This window comes from Malurus melanocephalus, unplaced genomic scaffold (genome assembly GCF_030028575.1).
Source record: "Malurus melanocephalus ecotype Western Australia unplaced genomic scaffold, MMel_1.1 scaffold_94, whole genome shotgun sequence".
Taxonomy (NCBI): Eukaryota; Metazoa; Chordata; class Aves; order Passeriformes; family Maluridae; genus Malurus; species Malurus melanocephalus.
The window spans coordinates 1321282-1339315 of NW_026623326.1; the positions used below are offsets into that span (position 1 = coordinate 1321282).

Consider the following 18034-nt stretch of genomic DNA (forward strand, 5'->3'; position numbering starts at 1 on the left):
AGAGAAAAATACTTGGTTACACTTTGGAAAATTGCCATTGGTAACAAAGCACCAGCCAGAAGCCAGCCCCTTCCATGACTCCTTAATCCAACACATCCAACTTCAGGCTCTTAATCCCAGTGTATTTTACCTCTCTAGTATTTAAGATACAAAACTTCCATATATGAGCTCAAATACATGTTCTTACCACTGTGTATTACTTCACCAATAAAAGATACAATTCCACTGGTAATTCTGCAATATTGCTTCTTATCCATTATCTTGGAACTACTGTGACATGAATCTATCTCAATACTAGACAGATTACTGTGACATGAATCTATCTAAATACTCAGTTATGCTTTGGAAAACTGCCATTGGTAACAAAGAACCAGCCAAAATGCATCACAACTCTGTCACAAGTCACCTATAATTCGTGCAGAGAGATCTGACAGAGGAACACAAATATTTCCATGCTGGTGTACCTACATATCTGGCTCAAAAACATTTCAAAGGTACATGAAACCATTATTTTGAAATAGTTCTTGAAATAATGAAGGTAAAGTGTTGATATTCACATAGTTCAAGAGCAGCTGAAGTAGTCTCTATGATCTAGTTCCAACTCAAAATTTTATGTTACTGGATAAAAAAACATATATTTTTTCATTTCTGTGCATGAGTACAGAAATGAGTTGCTAAGTCTGAAACAAATTTCAGCTGGACAMGCATGAAGGAAGAGCTGTGTCACTCTTCTGCTCCCATGTGGGTTATGTTTTGTAAGGAAGCCATCATAGAACTGCTGAAAACTTGTGTTGCAACCTTTTATTTCCCAACTACTTTTTAATAAAAAGGAAAACRTTCATGCCCATTGCTGGTATTTGTTTCAAGTAAAATGCTCTTCTGACAGCTTAATGTAAACATTTCCCTTGACAGAGGTCAGTCCCAGCAGGACTTTCTGAGACTCACACAAACTGTACTGGACTGCCCTTTGAGGACGGACGGATTTGAAACACCTCTCATCTCTTCTAGGGGGAAAGATTGTCAGACCTCCAAGATCCTTAATAACACAGATCTTTGCTCTGTTCCCTCATGAGTCCAAATATATCCCTTTATTAATGTTTTACTTGCAGAATAAAAAAAGCAGTTTCCAGGCCAGCCCATTCCCTGAAAATACGGAGCCAGACTCAGAAGGGCAGGAGGGCTGCAGGACACCCCTCAAACCTTGAGCTCATAGGGGGTACTCAGGACTCCCCAAACCAGCAGGACACTGTGCAGGAGAGAGGAGCTGCCCCCATCTCAACACAGACCCATACCCCAAGAGATTAGTCCAACTGACTACATCCATATGCTAAGGGCTACAACAATTTTTTTATTGACAACTCTGACTCGAAACAGGATTTAGGCAGGAAAAACTCATCTTTCAGCTCAATTTAAGCAACACCATCAACGACAGCCAGAGGAGGGAACTCTCTCTGTGGATGGATGGCTGCCAGCAGATGGCAACACTCCAACTTCCCAAGTTCGTGTGTCCAAGCGCTGCATTTTGGGCCGTGTCCCTACAGTGAGTTCCCACACTGGGATAACACATTAGAGCACAAGGCCCTGCAGGGCATGGACACCCACAGGTGACTGTCACCAACAGCATCTGCATGTTTTGGTTTTCTAGGATGAAATTACCCTCAACCCCTGCGGACGGGTCCCTCCATGCAGAGTCCACAGGGCACGTGGGAATGGGGCTGTTGAAGGTGCAGATCACATATATGGACATAAACCAGGTCCTGATCCTAAACTCACACACTYCCCTCACCATTATATTCTCACTCAGCTCTTCCTAAGGCTGGCTGGATCCTACCAAATCCAAGATTCTCCACCTCTCTCCCCCAAGTTGATCAGACACCAGTCAACCTCCATGGAATTTTTTTGGTGATAATGATAATTTTAAAAGGTGAAAAGTCCCCCAATAGCATAAAAAATATGCCAGTGCTTACTACAGTGAAGAAAAAGCTTATAAAGGAAGTCAAAACAAAGTTTTCCTAGGATTTACTCTGATTTCCATTCCATGGATGCATCAATTGAGACTCTCAGCCAGTGAGCAGCACTTTTACGAGTTCAATCTGGTTAATATGGGCTGAASGGGTTAAAACTWAASAGCATCTTTTGCATGCYCAGATTACAGYAWGACTCCCAAAGCCTTTCCATTGGARCTAYTCAGTTGTGCAGTAATTAGAAAAYGTGTCAGGGSACACAGAATGTCACCAGTACATATCAAATATTTTGAATGGATAAAACTGARAACAAAGGTTTTAAGAAAATAAGCMGTTTTCTACTTTAATCTCAAAACTCTGAGATTTCACTTACAGGCACTAGCACAAACCCCAAAAACCCTCCCTAAAACAGTGACTCAAGCCTTGCACCAAGAACAGGAGACAACAGGTGGTTTAGAGGCCAGACAACATATCAAGAATTAATCCAGCAGAAAGAGAAACACCTCAGTCTTGAAACAAAAGGTTCTCTTTAAGTCTTTCTTGACAAACTGATGTGGTGCCAACAAAAAGTCCCCCCACAATGGGGTTCACACACAAAGATACAATTGCTGTGAGGATGCCTTAAGCAGCCAGGCTGTGCTGTTCAAAGCACGTGGCTCATGTTGCACACTGAGGGAGTAGAAAAAACATCAGAATTGGCATTATTGGTAACATTTCTGGAACATAAAGCRTTTAACTTTTCAGCACTCACTAGCATCACTTTACAAAAACCCAAGGGACTTCACAGGCTGATTTACAAGACAGACTCAGATGGCCACACTTCATCAAGTAGGAACAAAAATGATATTGCAATGTAATTTGTAAGTAGCAGGGAATAGGTAGCTGTATTTATTCTGTTTATCAGGAGCTCCTTTAATTCACAGTATAGCATCTTTGCAATACTCTGAAACATAAGGAGTGAAATTACTGTGTAATATCTGTGTTACTGCATAACTTCTYTGTGAAAGTATCAAAAATCTGCCGAGACTTAAAACTGAAGCTCCTACTGTTTGCAGCCACACTTTTTAGTGAGCAAGAGCATTTTGTTCAATATCTGTTCTTGATAATTTTCTACACAGGCATAAAACACAATAAAGCAAAAAAAAAAAATTCTAGCAGCAATAATTTTTTTCACAGTCCTCTGCCTTAACAAAATAAATTTATATCCTGTTTGCCAAATGGTACTACTTGCTTATCAGCTTCCTTGCCATTTTGCTATGGTAACCAGCTTCAGTCCCAGGAGGAAAGAGATGATGTAGATACTAAAAATCTGATTCCCTAAGCTCCATGGCCTGAAAAGTAAAAACACATTATGGCAGCTATTTCAGACAATCTGTGCTTGAAGAGCTGTTCAAGGCAATGGAAAGATGCAATTGTCTGGTTTGTGGTTGGTTTCCTCCCCCTGCCTAACTAGAGATTTAAAGTAAGAAGATTCCTACCTTTCTGATTTTGGAAAACAAYCGTTTATAAAAGACCATTTAACATCCATATAACTCCCAGATAAGCTATTAAACCTGCCTGCAATATTACCACATGTGAGCATTTCATAAACTAACACATTTACTCTTACATGACCCGTGTGAGGCAGAGAAATGCTGTTCTGGTGTTACCAAGACAGAGCCCTTCAAAGGTGATTCAGTACCTAAGGAAAAGCTATGTACTATGAGGGGTTTTCAAAAAGCACCRTGACTCCTTAGTGCCACTGCAATAATAGATCACTCAATCTCAGACAACAAAACAGAGCMGACAGTTTCCAGTCCCTTTGATTTCATCGCACAAACAGAGCACTGCAAGGCTTTTGTTGAGTCTCCCGCAGGAAACTGTTTTCAATATTTTTTTCCCCTGGTGACTGAAGGAAAAAAGACAAGAGATGGAAACAGTTTAGTTCCACATGTTCTAGGAGTTATGAAAACCTGGTATTACAAAATCAAAATCAAGAGCTAAATTTGGCCTGACACCAGTGTTACAAAATTGACGTTTTGGGCACCTCAGGCCAGGCTGAGGAAGAAGCAGGATGTCTCAGTGGCCAGGGGAGTGCCTCCAGACCCCCAYGAGCAGAAAAAGTATCAGCTTGCATCAATATTGCCACACTTCTCCCTGCTGTGTTTCTATTYGATAATTCTTCAAACACCAGCTGCTATTCAATATGTAATTAAGAGACAACAACATGCTTATGAGAAATAGCATCAAGATAAATTTAGTTAGTTCCCTACCTCTGCCAGGGCAAACAAGGCTGGCTACTGTCATGAGAAGGTGGGCCATATTCCTTGCAATATCAYTGCTTATTAAAAAAATCACAGCTTTTGATTTTTTGCCGTTACTCTGCTTTGGTCCAATTCTCTTGCAGAAGCTCAGGGTTATTTCTGTTCTGAGATCACACCATTAGGGTATTCCCTTTAGTTTCCAACACCACTAATAAGTATTTAGTTTTTCCATTTACTTTTCATTTAAATAAAAATATTGTTTTTATATGTTCATAAGGTCCTGTTTTGAAAACAATTTTGTTTGAAGATTTACTATGTGGCAGTAAAACTGTCACAAGGAGAAATAAGGCACAAATATKGTGATTTAACAACCTGCAACAAACAACAATCTATGTACTCTACTTTCCAGAGGGTGACACTGCTCTGCCTCAGCTTTACAGCTMTCATGATACTCACCTAGCAGCAAATTTTTTGCTAAAGTGATCATCTGTGCAACAGACAGATTAAAAGCAGATAACAATTGTCTTTCTAGGCTATTTCAAAGTGGTTGTATACTGAATTGGTAAACTGGTCCAATTATTAATTGCAGGGGCAGATGCTGAAATAATCTTTACTTTTGAGAGTTAATTTTTTAACCTTTAAAAATTACTATGGAATYTTGAACACGTACTGTAGACAATGTAAGAACAAAAATACACTGTTTACAAAAGCTCTAACTATCCAAGACAATTTGTCACACCTCTATGTGCAATCATAAACTGGAAGTATGGATAAATTCTAAAGACAAAAAGCACAAACATTATGAGAGAGTATTGTTGTTATAAGATATGGCTGGTGCTGTTTTTAAACACTTTCCCTGAACAGCAATTAACCCTCTATTGCCTCTTTATATACAACTGTCTAATAAAAAAAATTGGAGCAGCTACAGAGCCAAAGGCATAATGAAAATTAAAATGAAAGACAACATCAGCTGGCTCCAAGATCAAATTACTCATGTATTTGTGTTGTATATACAACAACATCTTTCATTTCCCAGAGCTACAGCCAGCAGAGTACTAAGTGAAAACTTGTAGATTATGGTAGAAAGATAATTAAACAGTTAAAGTCACATGGTCTTCTCCCAGTGTTTGRCCAGTAAAGAACAGTGCAAGTACTGGTGAAGAAATCAGGAGGTTTCAATTTCAAACATGACAAATATTTTTACTGAGTCCTGAGAGAGAACTGCAGCCTCAAACCATTACATCAATACACCAGAGCCTGAGAACAAATTTTCTGAAGGTGCTGKCTGGTGCCTTCCCTCTCTGTTCTGCTGCTGCTGTAAAACGAACCACGGCTCGGAYCTTGAGCAGAACAGGAAACCAGTTCCAGCCACTGCCTTCCAAAGGCTTCTCCAACACAAGAGAAGTGCTACTGAAGCCAGTACCGAGAGTTTAAATGCTTCCCTAAGTTATAGTTTAATTTAACTATTGSAAAGTAGCAGGATTCATTATTGATTATTAGAGAGCAATGTTCTACATTTGCAGTCAATCTCTTTAGTCGATGGTGAGAACAAAAAATGTCTCTGCAGAAACCCTTCTCTGCAGAAACTTTTTTTTTATATTCTTTCTGTTTGCTGAGCCTACCAAGAACAAAAGCTGCCCACTTTACTTTTTCAACTAGATTCTATATTTGACATAAAGTTACTTGCTGAGAGTGACACGTGATGGTATTTTAGCTGAGAACACTGAACAAACTCTTATGCCACCTATGAATATCACTGTTTGAGAAATGCAGTCAATAAAAACATTAATCTGAGGCCATCCATTCTGTGTATTTCAGTGACCACCTCACCTTTCCAGCTGCAATATACACTGATCTCTCAGATGTGATGCTCTGTTCTCCAGGGAAAAGCCAAACACATATTTTGCCCCACATAAGTTTATTCTTCCATTAGAATAAAAAAATGTTTACCAAATTGAACTTTCAAGGACACAGTTGCAGGTAGAGACCTAATACATTATACCCTTCATTCAGGGAAAAAATATTTATATTTTCCAATTCTCTTAGTTGTTTCAGAGGATATCAAAATGTTTGAGKCTGCATTTTTAATTGCAATCCTTCACAACTTATTCTATATAATTTCAATTAATTTACTGTTGTAACTGCAAACCTTCTGTGCATTCTTGTCCACTGATGTTTTTACTGTCATGCAGAATATCATATTTGAGATTTGGGCTTTTTAATAACTAAAACTTTAAAATCCTGGTTTTATTAAAGAACAACACATTACCAATACAGATACATTTTTATCAAGCTTCTCAAGAGGAAAAATTCCTACATAAAATGGATAAATTCTGCTTCCCTGTCACTGTTTTATTATTTTTTTTTCTGCTGGGATTTAATTCCCTTTCATTACTGACTGATAAGATTAAGAAAAGGAGAATATATGTCCTAACCACATCTTGGTGTAAAATCAGCTAAAAGAAATATTTCTGTGTCTAAATTTTCCTGGAATTCTGTCAAGATCCTGGCAAAGCATCCTTTGCACGGTGGCACAGCCTGGAGGAGAGAAAGTGCTGCCCTTCTCCAGCAGTAAAACTGTAGGGAAGGAGATTCCTGGATCTGCCATCTGTCCTCAATGAATCTCTGTGACAAACAAGTTTTTCTTTATCTCCACACTTAAAATACTTTACAAGCTACAAATCAGCACTGGTTTTCRTGCAGGGATCCTCGATGGTGATTCGGATGAAGCAAAGCAAAAGCTGCATGGGAAGCTGGAATTCCAGGGAAACATCYTGTGGTTTTGGATGCAAGAGTGAGACTGAAACAAGTGAAGGGGAGGCTTCTTCCACTAAAACAGGGACATTTTCCCTTTCCCCTGTTGACAATTCACCTCCGCTTTTTTATTTAAATCACCACCTAAGTCTTTGCAACCAGGCTGTCTCCTTCAAATTTTATTTTAAAAGATGGAAAACCARCCAGATGCTTCTGCTGAGCACAAGTTGCAAGTTTGGCCCATTTCAAATCTGCTGTGGCAGCCTCCAGAATGGACTACATGATAGAAATGGAGCTCCTGGATTGATACAGATCTCACRAGCAATACTGCGCAGTATTTTTAATGTTTTAACACTCCAGCTCACTTAACCTGACCCAAGTGAAAATGCATTTGTACCATGAGTGGATTCATCTCCCTGGAAGTGTGTTTATTTCTGGTCCACAGAGGTGACAAAAGCTTCAGCAGCCAAAGACAATCTTACCAAAATAAAAGCTCTTCAAATGGGACTTGAAACATTAGCTACTTCTCCTTGAGCATGTGAAAGTGGATGAAAGCTCCTAGACTTTCTGTGCATGACTCACAGCTTTCATTGGATAAACATCTTCCCATAAAGAATATGTCAAGATAATTTTGACAACTGTACAAAATTTGCCCAGATGCATGATAGCTTAGGCAATTTAGACAATGACTTCAGTTAAGAAAATTAAACAAAGCTCTGATATTCCAGCAAAATCAATTGTTCTGAAAATGATTGTAATCGCATYTGAGTTATTTTCATGCCAGTCCCATCTGCCCCTGTGCTCCCAAGGCACGAGGAGCTGGTAAAATAAGAAGATACAATAGGTGCTAATAGAAAATATTGTAATTGAATAGAAGTTGGATTAAGATGTCTGCTTATCCAGATTCTGTATAATGTCTCTGAAGCTAAAGGGAGCTGTAATCAACGAGGAGAAAAGTTGAGAAATGCGCTTTATTCATCTTTTATATCCTATTTCCTCCCCTATCTGATGGAAGGGATGTGMGGGAAGCAAGACAAATGCTTAGGTTTTCTATCAGGCTCTGTCAAAATCAGTCGGCTACACTGAAACACACATGAAACTCCATTAATAMACATCAACTAACTCCACAAGCAAATACATAAACTGATTTAAGCCATGGTGGGAGCAAGATTATGTTTACTTTGCTTTTCTGCGTTTTTTTTCCCTTTGGAACTGGTTGTGCCTGGCAGCCATACCAAGTACGTGATCTCATCAGAAAAGACCTCTGAAGCCCAGGATCCCAGCTCCTCAGAGTCACCTCCATGGCTGTCACTACCTCCCCTCCCCACCCTCCTGCCCAGGGATACTCTGCCTTTCCCAGCATCCCACACACTGCCAGCAAACACATTTCAGAGAGAAGCACCTTCCCAAGACCTGTGGTTCCATCTGAAGGTTATGAGAGAAAATGTCTGTACTAAATAAGCAAAATCATGAAGACAAACACGTCTCTGCTTCCCCCTGTCACAGAGAATCCTAGCCCTTAGTGTTCYTGGGAATATTTAAGGGAGCCCTGGATTCAGATACAGGGACTGTGTCACACCCCTTATCTACCATCACCATTTGAGCACAGRAGTCATCTCCAGGTCACTGGGAAAACAAAAATATTTATTGAGTTACATGAAAGTAACGCTTATTTATCTGGGAACAAAAAAAAACATTCTCCAGTTGCTCAGCAGGCAGAAATGAGTGTCCTAAATATGGTCTGTAAGATATAAAAATTACTATTTCCCAAGCATTTAGAATGCATGTTTTTGGGAGGCGGTGAGTTAGACTGGTTTTGTTTGTGTGGGAAGAAATGTAAAATTGGAGAAAGAATGGAATACTGATGGGTATTTTGGTTTTGATTTAAAGAAGACCTCCTTTCTTCTCCTGTTGCTGGATTTCAAATTAAGCCAGAGCAGCTTGCCCACAAGCTCTGTTCCTTCCTATTAACATCCCTATCCCAACATATATTTTTAATAAACACAACAAGCACCACCAGCAAAGTTTGAACTCTTGAACCGAAGCAGTGGCTTGTACCAGATGAGGTGAAGGAGCAGCATTCACAGCAGATTGCAAAGATTGTGCACAGCCACCACTAAAATCCAAGTCAATCTATCAGGGCCCTGGCTGGATCACATTTTCTCCTTCAAAGGCTGATGTGTGATGGTTTTGCCAGCTGTTACAGTAAACTGGGCTTACTTCTGCATCAGAGGGGCTRCACACAAGTCTGGGATTTGTTATCGAGTCTGGCTGCTCCAGCAGCTGAGCATACTGATCYCTAAACAGATTTGGATTCAATGACACAAAAACTCAGTAAGCAAATTCCCAACTAAATTTTAACTGAGCCCAATGATCAGCTTRAAGGCACATTCCTGGGCCTTTGGCTTTGTCATGCTGAATTTCAAAGGTCTTCAGCAATATAASAAAGATTTTATAGAGGAGCTCTAAAAGATACTTCAGAAGTGTTTATGAAGGCAAGTGTAAGACAACCCAATGGCAGTGGTTACGGCCAGCTCCGTTTATAACACAAATTACAATACGATTTAGCCTGCCTCGATTTCTCTGTACACAGCCCCTCTCCTCGAGGCCTGTGGAGCTGCACCACTGCACTCTCCATGAGTCCTTCATTCTGCCTTCTTTACACAATAAATCCTGATTTTATCCACCCTGCAYTTTCTTCTCAGCTCCCCTGGTCTGTCTGTCCCCAAACACGCACACGAACGCCTCACGATTCTAGATCAAACCCAATGATTATTTGTAAATTAGCCAAGATGAATCTCCTTCTGCTCCAATTGCTTCAACAATTTGCTTACTCTCTACTACATGAGTTTTCCACAGCATACTCTGCAGGGCACCATTTAAATTGCTTTGCAGAATCCGAAGGAAAACATTTCAAGGTAAATTTTTGAAGCATATGTATCAAAAACATTATCCAAGCTCCATAGCACAAAACTGCATCATTGATTTCTGTAAGCATAAGGAAATGGCAGGAAGGTGGATTCTTGAATTAAGATATGTTACARCCAAAGGATATTTTGGTAAGATCTTGAACCTGCTTTTTCTCACTGTCAAATGTGTAAGATGAATGTACTGAAAACATTGGAATTACAATACTATAAAAATKTATTGTTTAACAGAAACAAACAAATCAACCTCACTTTCCTGGAGATGCAGTTTGGAAGAGCCTTTGAATTATGACAGTTGAAATAAGTTGGACTGGCTAAGAACTGGGCAGGATATAAAGAAACTAAATCCAAATTTCTGTTGCTAGTGGAAAATTTTGAGCCTGTAATTGAGCATGTACTTTTATTCTCCCAAAGATCATTACCAGAGATTATGCAGCTGAATAGGTTTTCTGAGGTGAATTTAAAATAGACCGAATATCATACTAACCTCCCCAAGAGGATACTGTACACCACAGAATTGAACTTTGAAAAACAGTAAATTATGATTACTTAAAGTAACCTAATCTGCGGAAGACAGACAGAAAAAAATAGGGAGCACCACGCACATATTTTCAGATTTTTTTTGTAATATGACAACAAGACAGGCAGAACCTAAGAGATCTTATGGACTATAGAGCCCATTTCCCAGTTGCCTCTTGAAAAATTGAGGCAACCCAAAAGTGAGACCACAATTCTGTTGAAGTTTAAAGTCCACTGAATATCAATAGCTGCCTTTCTTAYATTATAGGCAATATTTTTCTTAATATATTCCAAAGAGACATTTTTCCTGGAGTGGACAATATTGACAATAAACAAATTCACTCGCAATCTTCTTCCTCTGTCATCATCACTGTTGCATCACTGCTTAAATATTTAGGCACAGCATTAGATTTTTAATTTTCAAGAACAAAACTCCTGTGCACTTGGCCTTGCCTACTAAGCTTTCACAGATCAGCCCTTGTATCATGTGCAGATTTATCAGTTCACTTCAAAATGAGTTTATGAAAAGTACTTCAAACGTGGAAGATAACTGRATAAACAATTGCCTAAAGAGGAAAAACAGCCATGAGAGGTTTTGCTGTCTAYTGAAAAACAGGTACAGTTACTGTACCTTATGTCTGGCAACTGAGATCCACACAAATGAAGAATTTAACAAGAGATAATAATAATAAAAAAAAAGGTGTAAAATGTTTCAGTATGTGATAAGGCCCAACACTCTGACTTGAAATCCTAAACTGGTTGTTTGCCATGCTACTGTAATGGGATAGCATTTGTAAGTCTAAATCCAATARGGAGCTCCTAAGCTGTTTTGATAGGATAAAGATATTGGAACCAGTTGTGTATTCTTATCAGTTTAACTGTAYCAGCTTAAGGGAGATAGAACTAGAGAAAATTAATTATATCTCTCAGATGTTATTCTATCACACACTTCTTTGTGCTTTCTGGYGAAGCAAATATGAGCTATCCCTGGGTAAAGTAGGTGGTCCTTGACAGCAGTGATAACTGGCACATCCTGCTGCAGAGCTGGTAAAACAACAGTAAACAGAAGAAAGAGTGAAAGGATTGTGAAAGTCACAAATCCAGATATACAGTGCAAAGYAGGAGAATACAGAAACACAACAGACTAAACCAAAAGACTTAAATGGATCATTTTTGTCATCTACTTCATTCACCCACCRAGGTCTACAAGACAGTCTTTAAAAGTACCCTACTGTTTGAGAACAGCAAGCACAAAACAAACTRACTCAGATGTACACTGTCTGCCTATAAACAAAAAACCCTCCAAAYCCTATTCCTTTTTAAGAAACCACTTCAGAAATTTATAGCAGAAGTCAACTGATAAACCCAACTAGTCCAGCAATCAGACGCTGAGAGCTGTCTGCATAATGTCAGGCATCATCACAAGCAGTACTGAACACTCCTAAATTTGTCTGATGCTTTTGTTATTATCAGAGCCTGCTCGGCTCTGATTATCATCTACCAGTTTCCTTCTTGCRTTCATGTTTAACTGAAAAGTTCACAAAGTCTTTGCAGTTCTGCAAAACACACACACAMAAAAAATATAAAGAAGGGAGAGTGTAGTGAAACTTCAGAAAAGGCAGAACCCAAACCAAATGGGACAGAAGAAGGAAAYGGAGATGGGGAAACAGAGATCAGAACAGAGGACCGAGACTGGTAAGTTATGGACAAAGATGCACAAATATGTTTCTGGAATGGTTATGTATTTCCTTCCTACTGAATCTGAAATCAAAACGCTGGTTTTTCCACTTTTTTTTTCTGCCTCAAAAAAAAACCTCTACTCAGTGACAAACTACACATGCAGTCCCTTCAACTGTCAGGTCTGCAGAGGACCAAATGATCTCAGTTGCCACTCCTTGCAAAGAGAATGCAAATATTAAACACTGGGCTTGTCCTGAGACTGCCTTGAACCAGAGAAGTRAATTGAGGCTGCAGCAAACACCTAAATGCTGAATAATTTTCATCRGTTCTCAGGCAAGTTTTTATCTGTTTTAAACAAGGCTTGGTAAGCAATGTATCACATTTCCGAGCATGAGTACCCAAACTTAAGAGATTCCATTTGCCCTTAAAATATCACTTTTACAATGCAAAACTGCKATATCTGTTTATCAGCACTGCACAGATCATGAAGAACTATCTTAAAAATGGCTGTTTAATTACTTCAGAACATGCTGTGCTCTTTGGAAAGAGACACTAGTTGGAAAATCAACATCATATTTTACYGGACTTACAATATGTATATGAGACAGCTGAAAATACAGGACTTGGACYCTAAGGAGAATATTTTACCTTCCCCACCATTTCCTACCACTGTGGATGGGTCAGATGCTAGGTATCACCCAACTATGCACATATCAGTTCTAAACAACAAGAATTAAAATGTTGGAAGTTACCTATCCACAAGAAGAAACAGAATTAGAGATTGAAAACAACGGAAACAGGAAAATGAATTGGGTAAAAAGTAATTGGGTTACTTSCCATGCCTTTCTTTAAGTAAAGGAATGTGAGTAGCATGATTTCTTGTGGGAGGGGAAGAGTAGAAAAAAAAAGACCTAGAAGTGTACATTGTCCTAAGTCCACTGTCCTACACTGTCCCGAAAGCCACTAGACCTGGAGTCAGTGTGGCTGTCACCAACTGAAAAGTAAAACACCTTGGTGGATGAGGAAGAGCCTTCACAGCTCTGCCCCTGCTCCTCAGTCTGACTGCCAAACTTCAGTTCCAACACCAAAGAAACAAAAGATGCACCTGGAAGGAGCAGCTTCCACTTCAGGCAGAAGAAAGTCAGCCCTTGGTCTGAATGCAGATGGAAAATGTGCTCAAGCTCACTGATTCCTAAAGTGCCTGGAAGCAAAGATCCCTGACATTGAAAATCGTCTTATTAACAGCAGGTGCAGTTGCCTCAGGAGAGGTGAATACCCCTGTGCAATGGCATCTCAGTCTTCCCCAGCTCTGCAGAATTGCCTCAGCCCAGATACACTCAAATCTCACCCACCAGATGCTCCATCAAGCTCCCTTTTCACCTCCTCTGCCGGTAACAGCTGCATTAAACAGACATTTCWTCATGTTACCTTACACCTCATGAAGTCAAGCAGTTTGTTCTGACCCATAAAATATTGACACTGTCACTGTACTTTATTCAGACAGAACAGAATTTATTTAATCACTGAAGCTATTCCCACTATTTTTTGCAACTATTAGAGAAGTTAATAATTTCTTTTAAAGAAATTATTAGGTTTCTGAAAATAATTTTTTCATCTATTCCCCCTTTGACCACAGTCTGCTCTGATCTTTAGGCCTTGATTACACTGTTTTCTGTCCCCCTGAGTAGATTTCTAGTCCTTCTCTATTTGGCAAGGTATACAGAAAGTGGACTTATARTCCAGACCTCTAGAATTAAGATTCAAACAGAATTTCAGCACTTCCAGGACACCTTTTACTCAGATATCATTATACCAGATCCCTTTCCATGTCTGTTTTGGTAAATCAGTCCTTCCTGTCTTTTGTTTGGATATTGCCCCCTTTTCTCACAGTGTGAGTTACTGAACCCATTTTTAATTGTCCTGCAACACCCAATTTAAAACCATCTTGARCATATTCAAGGTATGCACATTAGAAACAGTCTCCAGATCCTATGCTGCAGGACTCAATCACTATCCATTTAAGCAGCATGAAGTGATAGGAAAGTCAAATGCAAACTCAACTRGAAAATTTTTTAAAATTGCCTTTTTCTCCTGGTCCCACGGGGAAATCAATTTTTGGCATTTCTGCCCACACACTCAAAGATCTTTCAGGTGTATAGCTGTCACCAGTTCATTAAGATACTTTGATGAGGTGTTTTTAGGATCTAAAATTCAGCATCTGTATAAAAAGTTTAATTTCTAAAAGCAGTTTAAACAAGTGAGCTGCTCCTACAGTAAGGCATTTACTTTGGGCACCCAAAATCAAATGCAATTAATGTACTTTTTTAAAGCTCAAAAGATATTAGTTCTTGTTCCTCTGCATATTCTGGTTGAGCAATTCTACCCTGAGTTTCGATGGAGACAGACACTGAAAGGTATTAACAAACACAGTGAGGGTCACTGTTCAGAAGAGGAGAGGCTGTTGATTTTATTTCCCAGTGGAATCTACTGGGAATAAATGAACGAAAGCATTCCAGAAGAACAGCTTGTTCTCCAGGGCTTGCCCAGTTCAAACAGGAAAAACATAAGTTATTAAAATATATACACAGAGCATGAGGAACTGAAAACAGGCTGTGAGTTCATTTGTTCTCAAAATCACAAATCTAGAGCAAATTCCTTTACTCTTTTTACTGCTTTTCTGCTTTTTAATATTATTGCTAATGACATGTCAGCACTTCCCTCATCCTACTGTCAGAGACTGCCCATACCACAGAGGTTCCCATTCAAACCAAGTTTTCATAGTGGTTTCATAGCAAGGTAATTAATGGCTGAATAAAAAAGGGGCAGCAGTCCACTTCAAACAGGCTCAGTCTTCCACAGCATGAAAACCACCTCTGCTGCCTCTGCCAGACAGCAAAACTCCAGCATCTCCTGACACTTCAGACGAAGACACTTCAAATCCTACATTAGACCAATGCATCACTACAATGAGCCATACGATATTCCTCCAAGATCCCCTTATTTTGGTATTGACTCTTCAGMATGATGGTTAATGTTTCTTTTGTTATCCTAAATGCAACATGCAAGGGGTCAAGGGAGCACTGCTCTCAGCCTGTCCTCTTGGTTCTTACCTGCTACAATCCCTGCTCTACCACCAAACTCCAGATTTAGTTTCTGGTTTTAGCTGCAGAAAGGACAGAGTTAATTCTGTATCATCTGAAAATGCACTAACAAGCATTAAATGATTTCCTACTCGATCATTAACCTGTCAAATTCAGCATAATAAAACCATCACCAGTTTAAGGAACTACAAAGGACTTGTCAYGGAGAGAATTTTAAGAACACGACAATGATGTATAAATTAAAAAAAGTAGTGATGATCCTTTCTRCAGCTAGATACTCAAGAATAATTTACCACCTTCACACAGTAAAAGCAAATGCTCCTGCAAGAAGTTTTTTCTTTTTAAAAAAGTTCTTAAAACTTTCTGAGCTTTCTTGAATCACAGAGTCACTTGTGACACTTTAATGCTTTTCAGGAACTAGGCAGTGGTCTGGTATACTGTAGGTTTATGATTTGTATTTTCCTGTAGTCTATCACAACCTATTAAAACTATCAACAAGTGTTAAGGTGAGAGAACTAACACAGTAATTTTCCATCCACATTATGCCAGCTCTCAAATGCCAAACCTCTGCTCCCASTGTACCTGCAGAGCCTGCAGAGGCAGTGCAGTGAGTGTATTGTGATCTCAGCTGTGAGCAAGTTACTGCTGGCCGATTTTCTAACAGTGTTAAAATGCGAGAGATAATTCCAGGATCTGCACAAGCAGTAGGAGGAGGACAGTACTCCAGGCACAGTTTGCACTCCTGAGTTTGGAAACATCTGCACTATCAGATAAAGAGCCTTTTATAAGCAGTACTAAGTTAATGAATTTCTCCGAAGTATAAAGAGAGCCACAGAACAGAGATCCTTAAGTGGTAGCACACTGACAGATGAGGGCTATAATTTTGTGGGAGGAATTTCAGTGTAACTGTTTTTCCCTCACTCAGTTGTTTCTTCTGGTGGCCAGCTCCACTACCTACAGCCTTCCTAGAAAGAGGGCCAGGAGGGCAGCCAGGGGTTTCAGGCTTCAGGATCTACCTGACCACCCTGCTGCCACCAGGATGAGCACAGAAGTCACACTGAGTCACCTGACACAAACTGGGGGGTTCAGACTGAAAAAGGTCCATCCTCAGGACTTAACAAAAGAGSGTCTTCAAGGTTATTTCAGAAGGTTTTCTCTCCTTATTCTGAGTAAGTGACAAATGAAGCCCTTTGGGTATTCACAGAAGGGAGGGCTGCTGGCTGTGGACTGGGTGTCCCCACTAAACACATCTTTACAGAGCCAACAGTGTCACTGGTGAAGTGAGCAGACAATACTTGGSGTGGCCTTGTCTGATAGTGATGGACGAGACTGTCCTATCTCATTCACTCACTTCTTCACTTGCAGCCCTGCTTGATTTATTTGTAGCAGCAATACATTAATGTTATCTGACAGCTACTATTAAACTGTCACAAGCATGTGTATGCAATAACACAGATGCTGCAGGGAATTTGCTGCAGGCCACCATCCTCCTAGGCACAGAAAGCAAGGGGAGGCAGGGGAAATACCTTATAAAACAGATCTACYACTTATTCCTCTTATTCAGAAAGAAAATTGACAGGGAAAACTATTACAGGGACCAAGCACAGGCGAAGCCTGGTAGCATTCAGACAAAATGAATGGTCCAAGTTTTCCCACCTGTGTCCTGRTAATTACAAAACCCAGCCAAACCAAAATAAACCCAGCCACCCACAGGGCAACATCCCACTCAGATACCCCATGCAASATGGGCAGACTCACATGGCAGTGCTGCATTAAGTAGAAGGGTGATAATGGGCTCCTGGAATAACAGGAGACACAAGAAAAATCTCTCTTCACTTTTTTTTTTCTTTACAGCGGTGTACAGGCATGGTGATAAAATGGCATGCCTTTGGTTGATGACATTTCCTGCCTCCATGACCCCTCAAGTACTTACAGATCTATTCTTATACCATGCTTGAAAATGGGAGAGATAGTACCCTCATGTCTCATATACACAGAATAAGCAAATATTCAGGCCAAGGTCACAGAAAAAAMCAGCAGCGAAGCCAGGTTTTGCATACAGATTTCTCAAGCACCACATTATTCAATACTTTAATAAAAGCATTCACCATCTTCTTTRTCTCAGCCTCTGAGACAACAGTTAAACAGGGAGAACGAAGCAAAATATTCTTGCTGCATCACCTAAAGTCATAAATGTTGAAGAATTTGCCTTAACAATATAATCCGTGAATTCTGAGAAGGGAAAGTGACTCYAGGTCCATAATTCATGAAGGCCTGGAAACACCTGACAGCTGCAAAAATCTCAGATACTGAGGAATAAAGCCACTGTAATCTAAAGAACAACAACTTCATAACAAGAACCAAASAATTATTTCTGCTCTGCATGAGACAGAGGTTTTCATCCCCAAGCATGTGGAGGACATGTAAGAACCTCCCTGGTCCTTTTTCATGGCCTCACTGAAACCATGAAGTAGTTTGTCCTCAGTATTCATGGATTATGGATCAGAACAATCATTATTATATTCACTGAAATCCAGTGCATCAGAGAGCATCGTATAATTATTTTAATTTTTCAAGGAATGCTGAAATGAGCCTCTAGAAAGACAGTCTGAACTGGGATGTTTGTCATCTGTCAAACATACAAAAMCCTCTTTATTTTATTATTAGGACACATGCCTTATGTGTCCTTCTGTTACTTTAAAAGGTTATCACTGCCAAGCACTACTGCCAAGCACTACTTTATGTCACAAAATCTTTCTAAAAAAAATTATCGTACCTTCTTGTTGCTTGAGTGAGTTGACTGAGACAGCTGATGTAGCCTGCTAATCACTAAATGTAGCAACACT

At 39.6% G+C, this 18034-nt stretch overlaps 1 protein-coding gene across 1 annotated transcript in view; it reads right to left on the reverse strand.

Annotated features, from left to right (window-relative positions):
* The window catches only part of ADCY5 (adenylate cyclase 5), a 199400-nt gene that overhangs the window by 82149 nt on the left and 99217 nt on the right, over window positions 1–18034 (reverse strand). The gene's annotated exons all lie outside the window — the stretch shown is intronic.